The sequence below is a fragment of the Nerophis ophidion genome, linkage group LG08 (assembly GCF_033978795.1).
Source record: "Nerophis ophidion isolate RoL-2023_Sa linkage group LG08, RoL_Noph_v1.0, whole genome shotgun sequence".
Classification (NCBI taxonomy): domain Eukaryota; kingdom Metazoa; phylum Chordata; class Actinopteri; order Syngnathiformes; family Syngnathidae; genus Nerophis; species Nerophis ophidion.
This window is the reverse complement of record NC_084618.1, coordinates 62,574,795-62,592,027: the sequence shown is the minus strand read 5'-3', so window position 1 is coordinate 62,592,027 and position 17,233 is coordinate 62,574,795. Positions and strand designations below refer to the sequence as shown.

General features: G+C 41.4%; 1 protein-coding gene across 8 annotated transcripts in view; it reads left to right on the top strand.

The window, feature by feature from the left end:
• Positions 1 to 17,233, top strand: part of si:ch73-103b11.2 (myosin phosphatase Rho-interacting protein) — a 74,464-nt gene that overhangs the window by 20,972 nt on the left and 36,259 nt on the right. The gene's annotated exons all lie outside the window — the stretch shown is intronic.

Genomic DNA, 17,233 nt, shown 5'->3' with positions numbered 1-17,233 from the left:
AAGCACTTTATCAAACAATGGAAGGGAAGTGTCTGACCCCAGAGACTCCTCGAAGAGGGTTCGTTTGAAACTGAAGCACAGAGCTTGCATTTCAGCTAAATACCAGTACACACAAAGTACACTATTTTTAAGAAATTACCGTATGTAATAACCATATGGTACTTGCTTTAGATTAATAGTTACGATAAGATTTATTTTGTCAGTACAGTGACAGCTACCTTTTATGCACTTCACCAGGAAGGTTAAATGTTTTCAAAACAGGGGACTTTTAAAATGAAAGAGGGTTTTCCAACTCTGGCTTCTCTTTGGCACTATCACTAGCCATGACTCTCACTAGCCACAGGCTGGGCTGCATTGTTATTGTTAACAGAGTAGACATGTGGCAATAACACAAGGCAGTAACCCTTCTTGTCCTTTCTGCAATGTGTTCCGTGTGGGAAGTTTCGCACGGCTCTGCATCGTAATGAACAATCCAATTACAGTATATTTAAGTCTTGTCTCTCGGGTAATTGTTATGCCTGAGGTTGCGAGCAACAATTCGGGTTACGCGCCACCCCATCGATGTGTTGATGTAGCGACTGTAAACCCGGTGAGAGCCGACCAAATCATCCCAGTGTCTGATTCGCTAGAATTAGCTAATAGCTAGCGTTAGCTAACAGCTAGCAATATGGGTGGTATGGCGTAGTGGGTAGAGCGGCCGTGCCAGAAGCGTGAGGGTTGCAGGTTCGCTCCCCGCGTCTTGACATCCAAATCGCTGCCGTTGTGTCCTTGGGCAGGACACTTCACCCTTGCCCCCGGTGCCGCTCACACTGGTGAATGAATGATGAATGAATGATAGGTGGTGATCGGAGGGGCCGTAGGTGCAAACTGGCAGCCACGCTTCCGTCAGTCTACCCCAGGGCAGCTGTGGCTACAAATGCAGCTTACAACCACCGGGTGTGAATGAATGATGGGTTCCCACTTCTCTGTGAGCGCCTTGAGTATCTAATAGAAAAGCGCGATACAAAATCTAATCCATGTATTTATTCATTTATTTATTTAATAGCTAACAATAGAACTGACTTTAAATAGTCGACAATTCGATTTGAAACAGTCAGATTCAGCAATCAATCTTGCAGTCAAATCGTCAGACATTAAACCTCCCCCCATGGGAGAGAGGCAAGTTGAGGACCTGCTAGTTATTGCCCGCATACAGCAAGTGTGTTGGGAGTATGGATAGATTGTGTTCATTGTCTTCTTTAAATATCAAAATATTTTTGTGTACAGACAAATAGGTTTTCAAGAGTAAAATGTTTACCTGCCTACAGTTTCGACTGTCACTTAAGCCTTCCTGAGTGTGGTTGCTGCTTTCAGGTAGCCATGTTTTGGCCTGCACATTTCTTGTATAAAATCTATTTGTCTGCGAACAAAGAATATTTTAGGAATAGTTTGTAGGATGTTTCTACATGTGGGACACGCTGCAGTCCGACACGGCGCTGTGCGCGTCTGGTCGGCCGAATCCCGCCGTTGACACTGGTGGGACTCGCTGGAAACGGTGCCCACATTGATCCATAGGTATAGCTCTTCTCTGGCAAAGGTAATGATCCTTCCACTGCTTCATGCACGGAAACTTTTAATACTTCGACTTACTCTATTTAGTCAAGTGTAATACTGCGCCAGATGCGAGGATTTAACCACACCAGACAATCTCTACCGTGTTTGTTTATCAGAGTGGTTTAGCCTTTTTTTAAGTGGAAAATGTTACAAATGAGCTTCACGGTGGCAGAGGGGTTAGTGCGTCTGCCTCACAATACGAAGGTCCTGCAGTCCTGGGATCAAATCCAGGCTCGGGATCTTTCTGTGTGGAGTTTGCATGTTCTCCCCGTGAATGCGTGGGTTCCCTCCGGGTACTCCGGCTTCCTCCCACCTCCAAAGACATGCACCTGGGGATAGGTTGATTGGCAACACTAAATTGGCCCTAGTGTGTGAATGTGAGTGTGAATGTTGTCTGTCTATCTGTGTTGGCCCTGCGATGAGGTGGCGACTTGTCCAGGGTGTACCCCGCCTTCCGCCCGATTGTAGCTGAGATAGGCGCCAGCGCCCCCCGTGACCCCGAAAGGGAATAAGCGGTAGAAAATGGATGGATGGATGGATGTTACAAATGAGATCTGTTTTGTTCACTTTAATGAACGACTATCTTTTTATAACCTTTTGGAATAATTAACTTAAAGCGACCATATTTATCTGCATCCATGTGACATTACTAAAGACCTAGTGAGCTGTCCGGATATACAGTACTTTATATCATCACATTCTGTTAATTCCTCCCTCCCCTGGACTTGACTGATCGTTGCAAACGTCGAACGAGTCAGTCAAATCCATAGTTGAAGACACCTCTCGCTAGCAATACATAACTGTTGTTTCAACCAGGGGTTGAAGAAAGTGAGTGTGATAGACGGTGTTGAGTAGAATTAGAGAAATAAATCTGCTGATGGATGTGTATGTTGGAAAAGCAGCTTGAAGATTATGTTGTAGAAGTCCCTGCTCTGAGTTAAATCCTGTACATCGTTACAAGTTAATAAAACGACTGTAGTTGTTGGTAGTGTATTCTATTATTTGTGATACAATATTTGTTAGTGCTTTGCTTTTCTTGGAAAAAATGTACCAGTAGAGGGGAAAAACAAGTTGCCTCTATATTGACGCTGTTATCATATATATCTGATTCATGACACTGAATAACAGCCATTTTGAGAGTTAATGAGCAAGCCTAGCAGCCACAGATCCCTTCCCAATCAACAACAATGTTAATCAAGCAGATTTTGAGAGCCAACAACGATTACTTTGGAAAAAAGTATGTTCCAGAGCCTTATGTTTTTGAGCCGAACACAGAGGATGAACAAGACGTTTTCGAAGCGGAGTGCTAAATGAGTATAGCTTCATTGAAACGCTAGCATCAGCAACTTTGCTTGGTGCGAAACATACAACCTAACTATAACAAACCATCATAAAGCAAACACTGTACAACTTCACCTCTGGCTGGAAGGCCGACCGACGGGACGCTCAAATATTTCCGATTAAATGAAGAATCAATCACAATCCTAACAAAGGGTTACAAAACAGTTGCCGGAACAATCGTCTTTTTGTGTCTTTTTTGCCATCTCGGGGAAGCAGAGGCAGCCGGCAGCTCAGTGTGTCAGCAATAGCAGCATAAGCTAGCATTAGTTCACTGCTTTCAATGCACCGCTGAAATAGGCTGTCTACGTTAGCGCTTCTAATAACAATATAACTCATATTTGGTTCATTTTCAGGTCACAAAATGTAAATGGAATATTTTTGGCCATTACTGGATTTTTTAGAGGGTGTAATGGGCAAAATAGAGGACCCTAGATCTGTTAACTAAATTGTTAGCTACCGTATTTTTCGGATTATAAATCACTCCAGAGTATACGTCGCACCGGCCGAAAATGCATAATAAAGAATGGAAAAAACATATATGTCACACTGGAGTATAAGTCACATTTTTGGGGGAAATTTCTTTGATAAAATCCAACACCAAGAATAGACATTTGAAAGGAAATTTAAAATAAAGTATCGTGAACAACAGGCTGAATAAGTATAAGTTATATGACGCATAAATAACCAACTGAGAAGGTGCCTGGTATGTTAACGTAACATATTATGGTAAGAGTCATTCAAATAACTATAACATATAGAACATGCTATACGTTTACCAAACAATCTGTCACTCCTAATCGATAAATCCGATGAAATATTCTTCCTTGATGTCTCTTCTAAACAATTCTTCCAACAAAGATATGCGCCGCTTCCTCTTGTCGTTTTCTGCTGCATAATTCACTACGTCCAGCTTGTAATGTGCAGTACATGATTTCCTTTTCGGTCCAATTTTTGTTCAGCCCTCCTCAGTTTTTATAAGTTACCGCCAACGATGAAATGATCCATTTTAATATCTACGGCAGTAGCATATACCAGTTAGCATTCCATGACCCACAATGCACTTTTGCTATGACCCTCCCCCGCCAAATTCTTGTTGGTTGACGTGAAATGTGACGATTGCTGACGTGTGTGTGACGGTTGTTGACATTTTCTTTGTCTCTTCCGCGAATGAGATAAATAATATTATTTGATATTTTACGGTAATGTGTTAAAAATTTCACACACAAGTTGCTCCGGAGTATATGTCGCACCCCCGGCCAAACTATGAAAAAAACTGCGACTTATAGTCCGAAAAATACGTTATTTTATTTACGATTTCAAATGCATTAAAAAAAAAATGCCAAGCATATGTGTTTTTGTCTTATATAAAAATTGTGAATGATAAACAGCACATCTTTCAAATGTTTGCGTCTTTCCAGTACGACTGATCTGATATTATTATGGTCAGAGTGCAGAAGCGTTCCTCCAGTGACTTAGAATCTACGGAATTTGCCAAAGATATTCAGAGCGTAACATTCAAAAAGGCCGACTGAATTTGTGGCATTTTGTGATGTTTAGTTTGTATTTTCACATACTTTGCGGATTTTAAATACAGTTGGATATGATGTAATGGATACAATGAAACTCAATTAAGCATATAACTTGTCAACCCTTTTTTCTACTTTTTTGCAATAACATTTAAAGTCATTTCAATGGGGCACTTTGATTTGAGATACGAGTATTTTGGGCTATGAGCTTTGTCATAGAACCAATTAAACTTGGTAGCCAAGTTACTACTGTATGCAGACATGTACCACTACACCCCAAATGCTAACAAACATTTGAATGGAAGAATTTGCTTCTGTTGCTTGTCACGTAATTACACTATTTTTCATTACTGTAAATGAGTTGAGACATGCTTAATGCTTACACCCTAGTACTTTGTGAATGTTTTTAACATCCATACTAGTGTAGTGTTGTCAAAAGGAATGCATTGACACCCTACATGATGTTGATGCGGAGTCATGTGCCAAGCTCTTTTCTGTTTGTTTAGCAGCTTGTCCAAATATTGTGCAAGACCCTCATAATTTCTTTAGTTTTTACAAAGAATAACTGGAAAAAACACTTAAATGCCAGTAATATGGATGTCTTCTTTGCTGGTGATAGTTGAAGTTTAGTATCTAATAGCTCCCGTTTTTGTAAGTCACCTTTCACTGTGCTGTTTGGTTCTGGCTGCAGTGAGTCATGTGACTGAGCAGTGACTGACCCAGAAGCAGCTCTTTTTCAGCCATGGGGCTGTGTTATTGTGAAACATCAGCACATCCTTTATTTGACCCTTTCTTTCTACATGTGGCATTTTCTGGCAGAAGAGTATGCTTGCTGTATATAATACTCTAGATACAGAATGGGTTATATTTTGGACCTTTCAGGAATATTGTGAACAAAGGCCTAATGTTGAGTGGCGAGGTTATTGTGCATAAGACAGGGTAGACATTTCCCCAGTAAGATGCTACATCAGAAGTATTGCGAGAAATACTGCACAATGTCCTCTTCAGACTCAAGGCCGATTAATCGAGAGGCACTAGTGAAGGATGACTCATGAATAGAAGAAAAAGCACTCACCCTTGTGCTCTGTTCATTGTTTGCTGCATGTCAATCATCGTCTTTTAATCTTCTTACTGAACGAAGGATCAAAAGGGAAGGTTAACACTGGAGATATCAAGTGACACTAAATATAGATCCTTGTTTGTCTTAAAAAGAACATCAGAATAATCATGTGTTTTGAAATATCTTCCCATCCATGGCTCTTTAGCAAACATGTATGTATAACCTACAGACCAAAAATCTGTAATTCTATTTGAAGGGTAAATCTACACAACAGTTTGCTTATTGTTTCATTTGCTATGTCACTTGGCTTTGCTCGGAAAAAGTTGTTTCGTGATTTTAAAGACCTCTTATCTTTCCCTCAGTTCTATGTTGCGCCACACCACATCACAACTGAGAGAATGTTAGTCTTGTAGTTGAGGTGCTGCCCCTCCGTTTTCCTATTGGCTCTTTTTTTTTATGGGTTTGTGTCTTGACTTTTAACCAAACCCAGATGGGCTGTGGTACCAACCTGCAGGATGTGGCCCTGCTGTATGGAGGGTATAGAATAGTTTTGCAAAGGCCTTGGATGGCACAGTTCTGAGCCATCAACTAGGGAGTTCCCCACCTGTGATGCACAATTTTTTAGTTAATTGTTGGAAGCACATTTAAATGGATGAATAGGAGGGAAAATGAATTATGTTACAAAGTGAAGGGGGAGGAGATGAATAGCTGACATGTTGGTGTGCAAAAGACATGGGCTGTCATGCAGGACTAATGTGTCGCTGCAGCTTTAACAGGTTTTGGCATGGTGAATAGGGTTGCGTCTCATGTATTTTACAGAAGTTTGTGAGTGCAAATGTGGGACTAAAGTGCATTTACTTACAGTGAATGACAGGGAGGCAACTCAAAGTCTCCTGTACTAGAATGTAAAAGCTGGTTTCCAAGGGCAACTCGTGCAGTTATTTCAGAGAGTGTGTTGCCAAGGGCAACATGTTTTGTCACTTGTTCCAGCAACAATTGTTCATGGCATAGACAACAGGGGACAGAGTTAAATTTTTTTCTGGAAAATAATTTTTTATGTCCTTACTCTTGACTTAAGACACACAAAGTGGAACACAGTGAAATCATCATTAGTTTATGGGCACCATGCAGAGCTTGTAAGTTGTGCAGTGACAGACTTTTACAGGAAGCTCAGAAATGCAAGGTTGTGCAAATTAAGTTGACACAAAAACTCTGGGCTATCCTAATTTATTTTATCACAACGGTAAATTATAGTCTCCTTTGAGTTATGGGCTGGAAAAGTTGCTAGCATACATGTAATGCAGATACTCTCAAATTTGTTTAATATTTAGAAACATGGTCACTGACTTATGGGCAATTAGTTGTCCTGCCTGTGCTCCTGCAAAGCTGTTTTGCTTGAGGTACTCATGTTGTTTAACTCATTTTTCTCAAATTTCACAAATATGTTCATGTTAATCCTCTTAACGTGTGTACCAAATTTGGTGATTTGCCTAAATACCCTAAATTTACATTGGGTGTTTTGTGGAGTAATCTGAGCTATCTGAGAAATGTAAAGTTACACTCACTTTTTTGTCAAATGTAAGGGGTTTGATAAAAGTGCCACCTTATGGTGTATATGTCAGTCAAAAAACCGCGCAGGCAACGAGGTAGGGGGTGAATGTTTTGTATCATGTTCACCACTTTTGTATGCAGCAATCCAGGAGTAAACTAGTTTATATAAACGCAGGTAAGTGCATTTCAGTTGTAATATTCACATTGATTAATGAAAGGGGATTTTACTCTGGCTCCGAGACTCAGGTGTGAGGGAATAATATTTTGTGCTGACCTGCAGGTGTTTCATGTGTGCATGCACCTGTGTTCAAGGGCGCTAGACTGCCAGGCCATGTCAGGAACAGATGTTGTAAGGGTTCAGAAATCTCAGTCTTTAAATGACTGGAAGTCAAGTTGTAGTGCTGCTTTCTATTAACAAGACTTTGTTTACTTTGTTGATGCAATACAAGTACAGACGTACCAAAAATCCAGTAGGGTGCATATGCTTCTTTGACAAACAGAAGCATCTCTCAATAATTAAATTATTTTAGAAAATTAATCAATTTACAGCTGGTTCATCGCGGCTATCTGGTTTCAGACCTGACTGTGGTAAATGATTTTATGTGAGGTAGGATTATATCATTAATATTTTTATAATTAAATTATAATTGTTTTTACGCCTTAAGTTTTTTTTAACAGTATTAGAGCCCTCTAAACATGATATAACACCTATATACTCACCTTTTCACTTGTAACCTGGAAGATCCTCAAAGCGTCATTGCAATGGTCCTTGCCCGGGCCACTACAACACGGCCACAATGTGGAAATACTTTGTCAAGTTAGAACTAGGCATAGATGAGCTGAAGCCATGGCTGTGTGTTGTTCTGGAAAAAAATGGGGTCAACTTGACAGTTGCAGCTAAGATGCCCAAGATTATTAGCTGTGTTGTTAGGATTGCATGTCCTGCTTTGCCATTCCACATTGCTCACATGGCTCACAAATGTTGTGTGGAACTGTTACGGATGTTGAAGATGAAGTGCTTCTTTGAATCAACAGTTCATCTCTACTCAACGCTGCCTGGGCAGCTGCTGATAGCTGTCTCTTTAGCATTAAGTGGTACGCTGCGTCCCATCGAGTCCTGCTGCGTCCCGCTTTTGCTCTCCAAGGTGGAGATGTGTCAGTGGGGAGAGTGGCCGTGCGCAACCCGAGGGTCACTGGTTCAAATCCGGCCTAGAACCAACCTCGTCACGTCCGTTGTGTCCTGAGCAAGACACTTCACCCTTGCTCCTGATGGGTTCTGGTTGGCGCCTTGCATGGCAGCTCCCTCCATCAGTGTGTGAATGTGTGTGTGAATGGGTAAATGTGGAAGTAGTGTCAAAGCGCTTTGAGTACCTTGAAGGTAGAAAAGCGCTATACAAGTACAACCCATTTATTGATGAGGCAGGAGTCGAAGATGAAATGCATCAAGAAGTTGTGATGCCTAATGTTGGTAAACTTGATTGTCGCAATGAAGATGATGCCAATATGTTGCGGTGTTATTGTCACCTTTAACCTGTAAACTGAAGTCCCATTTTAACAATCGCCAAAACCATAATAATAAAGAAATGGACAAATGATCTGTAATACATATAAAGCATAAATAGGACATAATTTTACACTTGATTATTGCCAGAAATATGTGTAATCTGCTTTAAAAACGAATTGATGTTGTGAAGCCGCAGTTGTTGATGTGCACTGTGTGGAAAGGGACCACGGTAATCTATTAGCTCATTGTCATATCTTAGATTTTTGTGTATCGTGTTAACCACTGCTCGCCACCACTAATCAGTAACACACCACTGGAAGATATGCTATACTTACTAACAGAATGTTAATGTATTGTCTAAAAAAGTGTTTTCTGCAGTGGACATTTGTGTTTTGCATAAGGTTTTTTGTCCCGAAATTTCCACCTCCTACTAAAGAAATATACCAAACAAATATCCACTGCAAAGGATGCTTTTTTCAGGATGATACAATAGGATTTGACATTGTTTAGATTAGGTGGTAATTAGATTTTACTTCTGTTTGATTTAAGGTTGTCCACCTAACTTGACGAGCTCCAGTAAATTAAATGTGCAGTATAGACACAAGAAAACCTACTAGAGTCAAGTTGATAAGCATCCTCTACGATCTTTTTTTCAAGTTCAGGCAGGCTAAAGTACTAAATAAGTTAGCATCTTTAGTCAACATATTTTACTAATTAAACCATTCAACCCCTTTTAAGTTGTATTAATACTAGGTACATAAAGGGGTATGTAGTGCTGAGGACTGTCAGTTAGGTGTTAAGAACTCTCTACTGCTGCGCCATTCAGTGAAAATAATCGACACCCACACTCCAATAGCTGCTTGTCCATACCACACTACATTTCTTATGCACTGCAAACCTACCAATGACCATCTTTTAGTCTAGTTTACGCTCACATGAATATCAATTGATCACATCTGCCCTTGAAAATATATACAGTAGTTAGTGTAGACCAGAGGTGGGCATTACGTCGATCGCGATCGACTGGTCTATCTCGGAGGGTGTGTCAGTCGATCTCAAGCCAGGCATTAAAAAATATACATAAAAATGAGCAATCATCAATCATACCAAGACTTCACTTTCGTCAGTTGTTTGACATTCTCGGCACCCGAGGATCTTGTGAGATGACGCTGGCTGCTGTGAGCTCATATTTAAGAAAAAAATCACTAACAGGGCGGACGCAGAGAAACACATTTTATTTCTAGAGACTCCGTACCTACTGTCAAAACTCTAAAGACCGACTGCACAGTTCCTGTCTTCACCATAAAAGACCTGTTTCATCCTGCCTGTGCTAACAAAATAAGAGTCTCAGAAAGCTAGCGTGCACAAGCTAGCAAGCTACGGAGTTTGATGCCAATGTATTTCTCCCCCGCCCTGAGCGACCGCTTTCTCACTTGCTTGCCCACCCGCACACTCACTGACGTCACTCACCTGCTGCCAGACATTAAAGGGCCACACACATATGCTACTCTTATAACAAAGTGTTTAAAAATGAGTATGCAAGTTGGACAAATGAGATGCCAAATCCAACCACTTTCATGTGGTATTGGACAGAAAGGAGGACTTTTTTTTCCCCTCCATTTGAAAATGCGGACGTTTTTAGCACCACTGTCTAATTCCAATCAATGCAAGTCATCAGAATCAAATACCCCAACTTATATTCTTGTCTTCATGAAAGAAAGGAATCTATGTGTGTTAAACATGCTTGTATTATCATTAAACACCATTAACTTGTTAACAAAAATGTCTCTTTCATAAATAAATGAATATAAATTATAAATAGGAATGAGGTAGATCTCCTTGACTTGGTCAATTGAAAAGTAGCTCACCTGCAGAAAAAGTGTGAGCGCCCCTGGTGTAGACTGAGTCTCTCTCATGGCGTTTTTAGCTCTTGAGGATCTTTGCATTTCACGTGCGCTCAATTAATTTCCTGTGTTTACTTGAATTCAAATACTGGTCTTCTGCCCTCTAGCACTGTCCAAGAACAAAGTTTTTAGAAACTTCCTTTTCCCATTTTGTGCATTCTTTGTTAATTTGAGACATGCCATTTTGCTCTCTCTGCCACCAATCTTGCAGACACAAGCCTATGCAACCCTCTCTAGTGTTTACATTCAGAGTTGTAAGCCCCGTGGTATGCTTAAACATTGCATAGACCCTCTTCCCTCTGTACCCGTGTGGTGTGTAAGATTGAGGGCTCCTCTGATGGGCTTTTATCTTATATTGCCATTGATGAGAATGTTTGGCAAAGATGAACAATTGGGTATAGTTTGCTCATGGCATTCTGTGCAGGGAATTACCTGTAGTGTAGACCGACCACCGAGACCCACTAAATTAGGGACACTTAAAGTAAAACTTATTGTGTGGGTCCTGTGGGTGAAGCATCTGTTAGCTGTATTGAGGGGATGGTGTGTGAGTCTTCTTTAGCCCTTGTCCTTCCTTCCTCATGAATCCTATAGTAACCAATCTGCTGGAATGTAAACATACATGGATTACTGTGGGGTCACTGTTCGTATTGCACAAGGCCACCAAAACATGGGAACAGTCGACCATAGGGTTTGTAATTAACAGGCTTGACTGTAACTCTGCTATAACTGACTTTCAACCAAGGTTAGTAATGAAAGGCCCACATCAAAAAATTCCCAAATAAACATCTTTGTGTAGCTAAGCCTCTCCATGATAAAGACGATGCAGAGATACAATTCACATGCCACGGCGGTGTGACTCGGTTGGTAGAGTGGCCGTGCCAGCAACATGAAGGTTCCTGATGGGTGCTGGTTAGGGCCTTGCATGGCAGCTCCCGCCATCAGTGTGTGAATGTGTGTGTGAAGGTGGAAATGGTGCCGAAAGTGCTTAAGTACCTTGAATCTAGAAAAGCACGATAAAAATATAACCTATTCACCATTAAATAATACTAATTCTCAGAAATAGTTTTTATTTGCGTTGACATAATTAAAAAAGCAGCTGATACAAACATGGATTGATGCTCTTACATTTGAGTTCTCCCAGAGTGTTTGTGCTGCTTTTCATTTTATTTTTTCCCCTCTAGCCCTTCATCATACAGTGACATGCTAGCTCCATAAGACTATGGCTAAAGCCAGTGTCCACAACTTTAGCTGACATGGCCGTCACCTTTGCTTATCCTATTATTCCCCCTAGTTCACTTTCCCATCGTTGTCTTCTCTCTCTCTCTCTCTCTCTCTCTCTCTCTCTCTCTCTCTCTCTCTCTCTCTCTCTCTCTGTGTCTGCCAGCCTCTTGTACATCCGTCTTTCAGACTATTTTGCTGTGTCCAATAAACCATTTGTGCTGGAGAAAGCAACCAGTGGTGTTGTGCAACTTCTCTCCCTACAAAGCCTCCGCTTAGTTTATTCTAAAAAGTAGACCAGGACACTGACAAAAGGTTGTATTTAAAGTGTTGGGGTGAGGGGTGAGCAGCTCTCTGAAAGACCCTAATAAAACAGTGGCCTATACGGGTAGGTGTCTGCGTGTGATGGTGGGGCTGCTGGAGGGACACCAGCAGGTAACGATTAGGAAAGTGAAATGCATCTATTGACAACATGCACTATGAAATGATCGGTGTAATGGGTGCGATTGTCCTTATTACCTAAATGTAATGTGCTCTTTATATGGCTTTTGGGACAGTTTTTATTGGTTATGGCATTTCCCAGGCGTCTCAATTGAAAGCCCGATACTGCTGTCTCATAACCGACTGTAGGGGGAGCAGCTGCATTAGTATATCGTTTGAAGTTGTGGAATGTGTATTGGACGACCTTCAACCTTTCACCTAAGCTCAGTGACCTTCCTAGCCAACCACCTGTTCATCCCAGCGTTTTGCAATCAAAATGTTTTGGGGGCAGAAAAAAAAAGTGTAGCCTTAGAATTTGAGCCCAGTGTTGTTTAAAATAATTAACGTAGCAAAGACCAAGAAAATATTTAAAGGGGCTATTTTTATTTTATTTTTTATTCTTTTTTTTTTAACAATTTACTAATTTTATTGAATAAAAATTGTCAATCTGAGTAAATGGTCTGGCGTTCAGTCTTGTCACTCACTTCTGTCTTCTCTACACGTACACACAGGGAGCGCATTGACACACACAATTAAATTAGCAACTAACGATATTTTAACCGTAATATGTGTGCTCATGAGCGCCAATCATGAAACCTATTATCTCCCACACTAATTTGCTTTACTTTTGCGCAATTGGTCTGAGACATCATGAAGAAAATTATAAACGTCCCCTTTGCCTGTTCGCGAGCAGGTTAGAGGTGGTGTAATCCGAATCAGTCTGTTTCGATCTTGCTTTTAAAATGTGACTGCAATGTTTAAATTGTAGCTCACGTAGCTATGCAAGTGTTGCTAATACTTGTCTTTCTGTCACACTCTGTTAATGTTGTGGTTGCATTTGGTGAAATACATATTGAATTGGAAAAATGCAGATCAATAGCATGTGCGGAAAAAAGTGAAGCCCCTTGCTGTCAGAGACAAGTAGGGACACTTGACTGACCGGAAATGTTGTTCCCAGTAGGGCTTACTAAAGGCACTTTTAAACTTTTTTTTACATTTACAACCAACAATGTTAAAATTATCACATGTCAAATGTTAACCCCCCCCCCTCCCCCAAAGAAGTAACCCACAAAAAATGCATCAATTAAGTATAGGCCGATATTGAAATGAATCCACAGGCAACTGCACTCCTGAATGTCCCCAACATGGTGCAGCAATACACAATGGCGGACAAAAGGCTTCTCAATCATCTACATTTAAATTACTTCTTAATCAGGGTTAAATTTGTGATTAGTCTCTTTTACATATTTTAGGAAACCACCCTACACTTTCTGAAACTTCACAGAACAGCCTTTAAATGTCAGCCTGTTGGTGTATTTACATCAGCAATAACGTCTTAAAAGAGCATCAGACTCTGTGTGCCTCTCTTGGGATTACATACCAGATGTAACTTGCGCAATATCACCTTCAAAACACTTGATGCAGGTGACATCATCCGCATTAATTTAGCACTGAAAACTACTCTGTTTTGGTCTGGTTAAGGTAATTCCTATCGTTTACATCGGCACCATTGTGGAACCGAGTTTTGGTAGCCATCTTTCATTCTGGGGATTCTAATTCATCCATCCATTTTCTACCAATACTTGTGTGAACGTCTCTAGCCGTCACCGTGTGGGTTGCATGGACCATTCAGGAAGGACATCGTGTCGAGCAGGTTTAACTCTTATTTTTTCAAATAAGAAGCTGTCTGCGTCGGTCGGGTCTCTTTTCAGCTCCTCCTCCTCCACTGCTTGTCTCGGTTGGCTTTTCAGCTGCCAGTGGCGTTGTCTTCTTCTGGGGCTCATTCTCTGTTTGGTTTTGTTCGGTTGCTTCTGCTGTGCTGCGGGCACTCCATCTCTTCCTTCCCATCTTTCCTCCTTCTCCCATTTTATATACTGAGAGGAGATAGGCAGATTGTAAAACGGTGTATTTGTCACGCACCTGATTTCAAATGCTGCTACGTCGCTCCAGGCACGCCCCGCCTCTCCGTTCCGCTCCATTCTCCGCCTCCTGGCCGCCGTCTTGAGTAGGGCCAAAGGGTGTCCCTCCCCGCAATCGGCCCGTCTGCTCCGCCTCTCCACAGTCCTCCATTGCCAAACTCAAGCCGGGCTTCCGTCTGGCTGAGCCTACTCCCCCCTCCCTTTTTTGAAGGAGCGGGAAAAAAACTACCACGGCCACGTATCTTCTCTTCTTTGTCCGCTTTTACCTTTTCTTTGTCTTCTTCGTCCTCTTTGACATTTTCTTTTTTTTCCTCTTTGTCTTCTTCTTTGTCCTTCTTGACTCCTTCATCCTCTTTGACTTGTTCCTCCTCTTCTTCCTCCTCTCCTTACACTTCTTTTTCTTCCAGCACCACCACTTTTTCCCATCTCCCTTTTCTCATCTTCATAATTTTCTTGAATTTCTTCAACTGTTTCTTCTTCTTCTTCTTTTTTGTCTTCTTCAACTATTTCTTCTTCTTTACTTTTTTCTTGAATTTCTTCAAGTATTTCTTCTTCATCTTTAGTATTTTCTTGAATTCCTTCAAGTATTTCTTCTTCATGTTTTTGAATTTCTTGGACTATTTCTTTTTCTTCATTTTCAACTTCTTCATCTTCTTTAACAAATTTTATCATCGTAATCTTCATCATCAACTTACTTCATCCTCAACGTAAACTTCATCATCAATGTATACTTCAACGTATATTTCTTCATTATAAACTTCTTCATATTCTTCTTTATCGTAAACTTCATCAACGTAAACTTCTTCAATGTACATTTCTTCTACCTCTTCAGCTGCACGCTCCACTGGCTGTGCATTTGTCTCCTCAGCAGGGGGCGCCTCCTCTCCACCGCTGCCTGTCTTGTCTTTGGGGGGCCATTCACCGCTCCCCCTCGTTTGGTCCGCCAGTGCCTGCAAGAGCCGTCAACTCTCACTGCCGCTTTCCGCCAGCTCGGTGAACGCCGCGACGAGCGTCCAGAGGAAGTCGTCCTCCCCCTGCCTCCGATGATCCATCTGCGTTGGGCGCCATTTGTAAAGGTCTCCAGCCATCACCGTGTGGGTTGCATGGACCATTTAGGAAGGACATCGTGTCGAGCAGGTTTGACTCTTTTATTTTTTCAAATCAGAAGCTGTCTGCGTCGATCGGGTCGCTTTTCAGCTCCTCCTCCTCCTCCGCTGCTCTTCTCGGTCGGCTTTTCAGCTGCCGGTGGCGTTTTCTGCCTCTGGGGCTCATTCTCTGTTCAGTCTCGTTCGGTTGCTTCTGCTGTGCTGCGGACACTCCACCTCTTCCTTCCCATCTTTCCTCCTTCTCCCCTTTTGTATACTGAGAGGAGATAGGCAGATTGTGAGCCGGTGTGTTTGTCACGCACCTGATTTTGATTGCTGCAGCGTCTCTCCATTCTGCTGCGTTCTCCGCCTCCTGGCCGCTATCTTGAGCAGGGCCAAAGCGTGTCCCGCCCCGCCGTCGGCCTGTCTGCTCCGCCCCTCCACAACTTGTTTAAAACCGTTAAAACTAGTTACATAATTAATAGAGCAACATTTTGATGAGACGAATAGAATGAGCAATCACAAATATTCCTGGTAATATGGTTTCCGGTAGTCATGAGCACCATTTATCACTAGCTAACAAGAACACAACTGAATAGCTTATTGCCATTAGTGGTGTAACAGAAATTTTTTTTTAATGTCTATACTTTTTATAATTACTAATTACATGGAGTAAAAATTTCTTGTCGGCGCAATACATTTGTCTGGTGTTCAGGCTTGTCATTCACCACTGTCTCCACTGTGTCCACACTCACATGCAGGAAGCGTGTGCGTACACACTCAAGCAGTCCTAGAAAAGCAACTAACAATTTGCAGTCGTTGTTGTTACGATAGGATACACATTCAATGTTGACTAACATTAGTAAGCCAAATTGTTATCATTAGCTAACAACACACAAAGATAATCTGCGTGTTACATACTGGCCAAGTTGACATCATTATGTACTAAATGCTGTAAAAGGGCGGGATATAATGTTTAAAATCGATGGAAAAGTAAGCTTCCTTTAGGGATTTGAATAAAGACTGCAACCAGCCTCTTTTTTTAAATGGGTCTCTATGGCAACAACAGCCATAATATGAAATAGGTTACTCATCATGCCTATTTGCAGCCAGTGTGGGATGATGTGGGTGGTAGTGTTAGTTTTTTTGGAGAAGGATTGGTGGTTCTAGACTTGTCTTCTGGGCTGCAGTTTGAATATTTACTGCGCGACAAATGAGTCACACCACTTTTCAGAGGATATATATTATAATGAACTGAATCGGAAAAGAAAACTGGTCCACTTATGTCGCGTTTGCGTTTTCTCGTGATTACCCCCATAAAACTTGAAAGGCCAGAAGAGATTGAAAAGATGAGTCCTGATTATGACTTGTGAAAATGACATAATGTGTTGTATAGGAACAATTAGTGTAGAATCCCAGTGACCCCGAGAGGGACAAGCGGTAGAGAATGGATGGATGGATGGATGGACGGATAGTGTAGACTCCTTTCTTGGTTTAGCCCAACACTGAAGGGTATATGTCTTTATTCACGTCTGTATGCACAAAGTAGCAAAGAGATGACAGGACGGTTTAAAGGTAAGGACATGCTTGCCTGCCAGTTTGTTGTTGTATGATCATAACTGAATAGGTTTCCATATCAAAACTCGTAATTTAATGTTCTAGGATGCCATTTATTTTTAGATGCAAACTTTGCACATGTAATCTAGAGAGGCCTGAGAAGCAAGGCTGTATAAAGAAAACATTGTCATATTGAAAGGAGTTGGACAGCTAAGGAGAATTGTTGAGTCTGGGAAAGAACACACCCCCAAACTAATTCAGCTGAGACATTGTGAGAGTGAACAGACCAAATGACAGAAGCTCAGTGTAACACCTGTTCATGTCCACTTCACAGCCAATCTCTCAACATCTTCAATGACTTCTCACAGTCTCTTTCACAATTCAGAGACATTTCCTAAAGCTTGCACTCTTAATGTGGCGTGCATGCTCTGTCGACGCACCACCATCTGTATATCTATTTTACTGAGATTGGTTCACGTCGCTATTTTTACAATT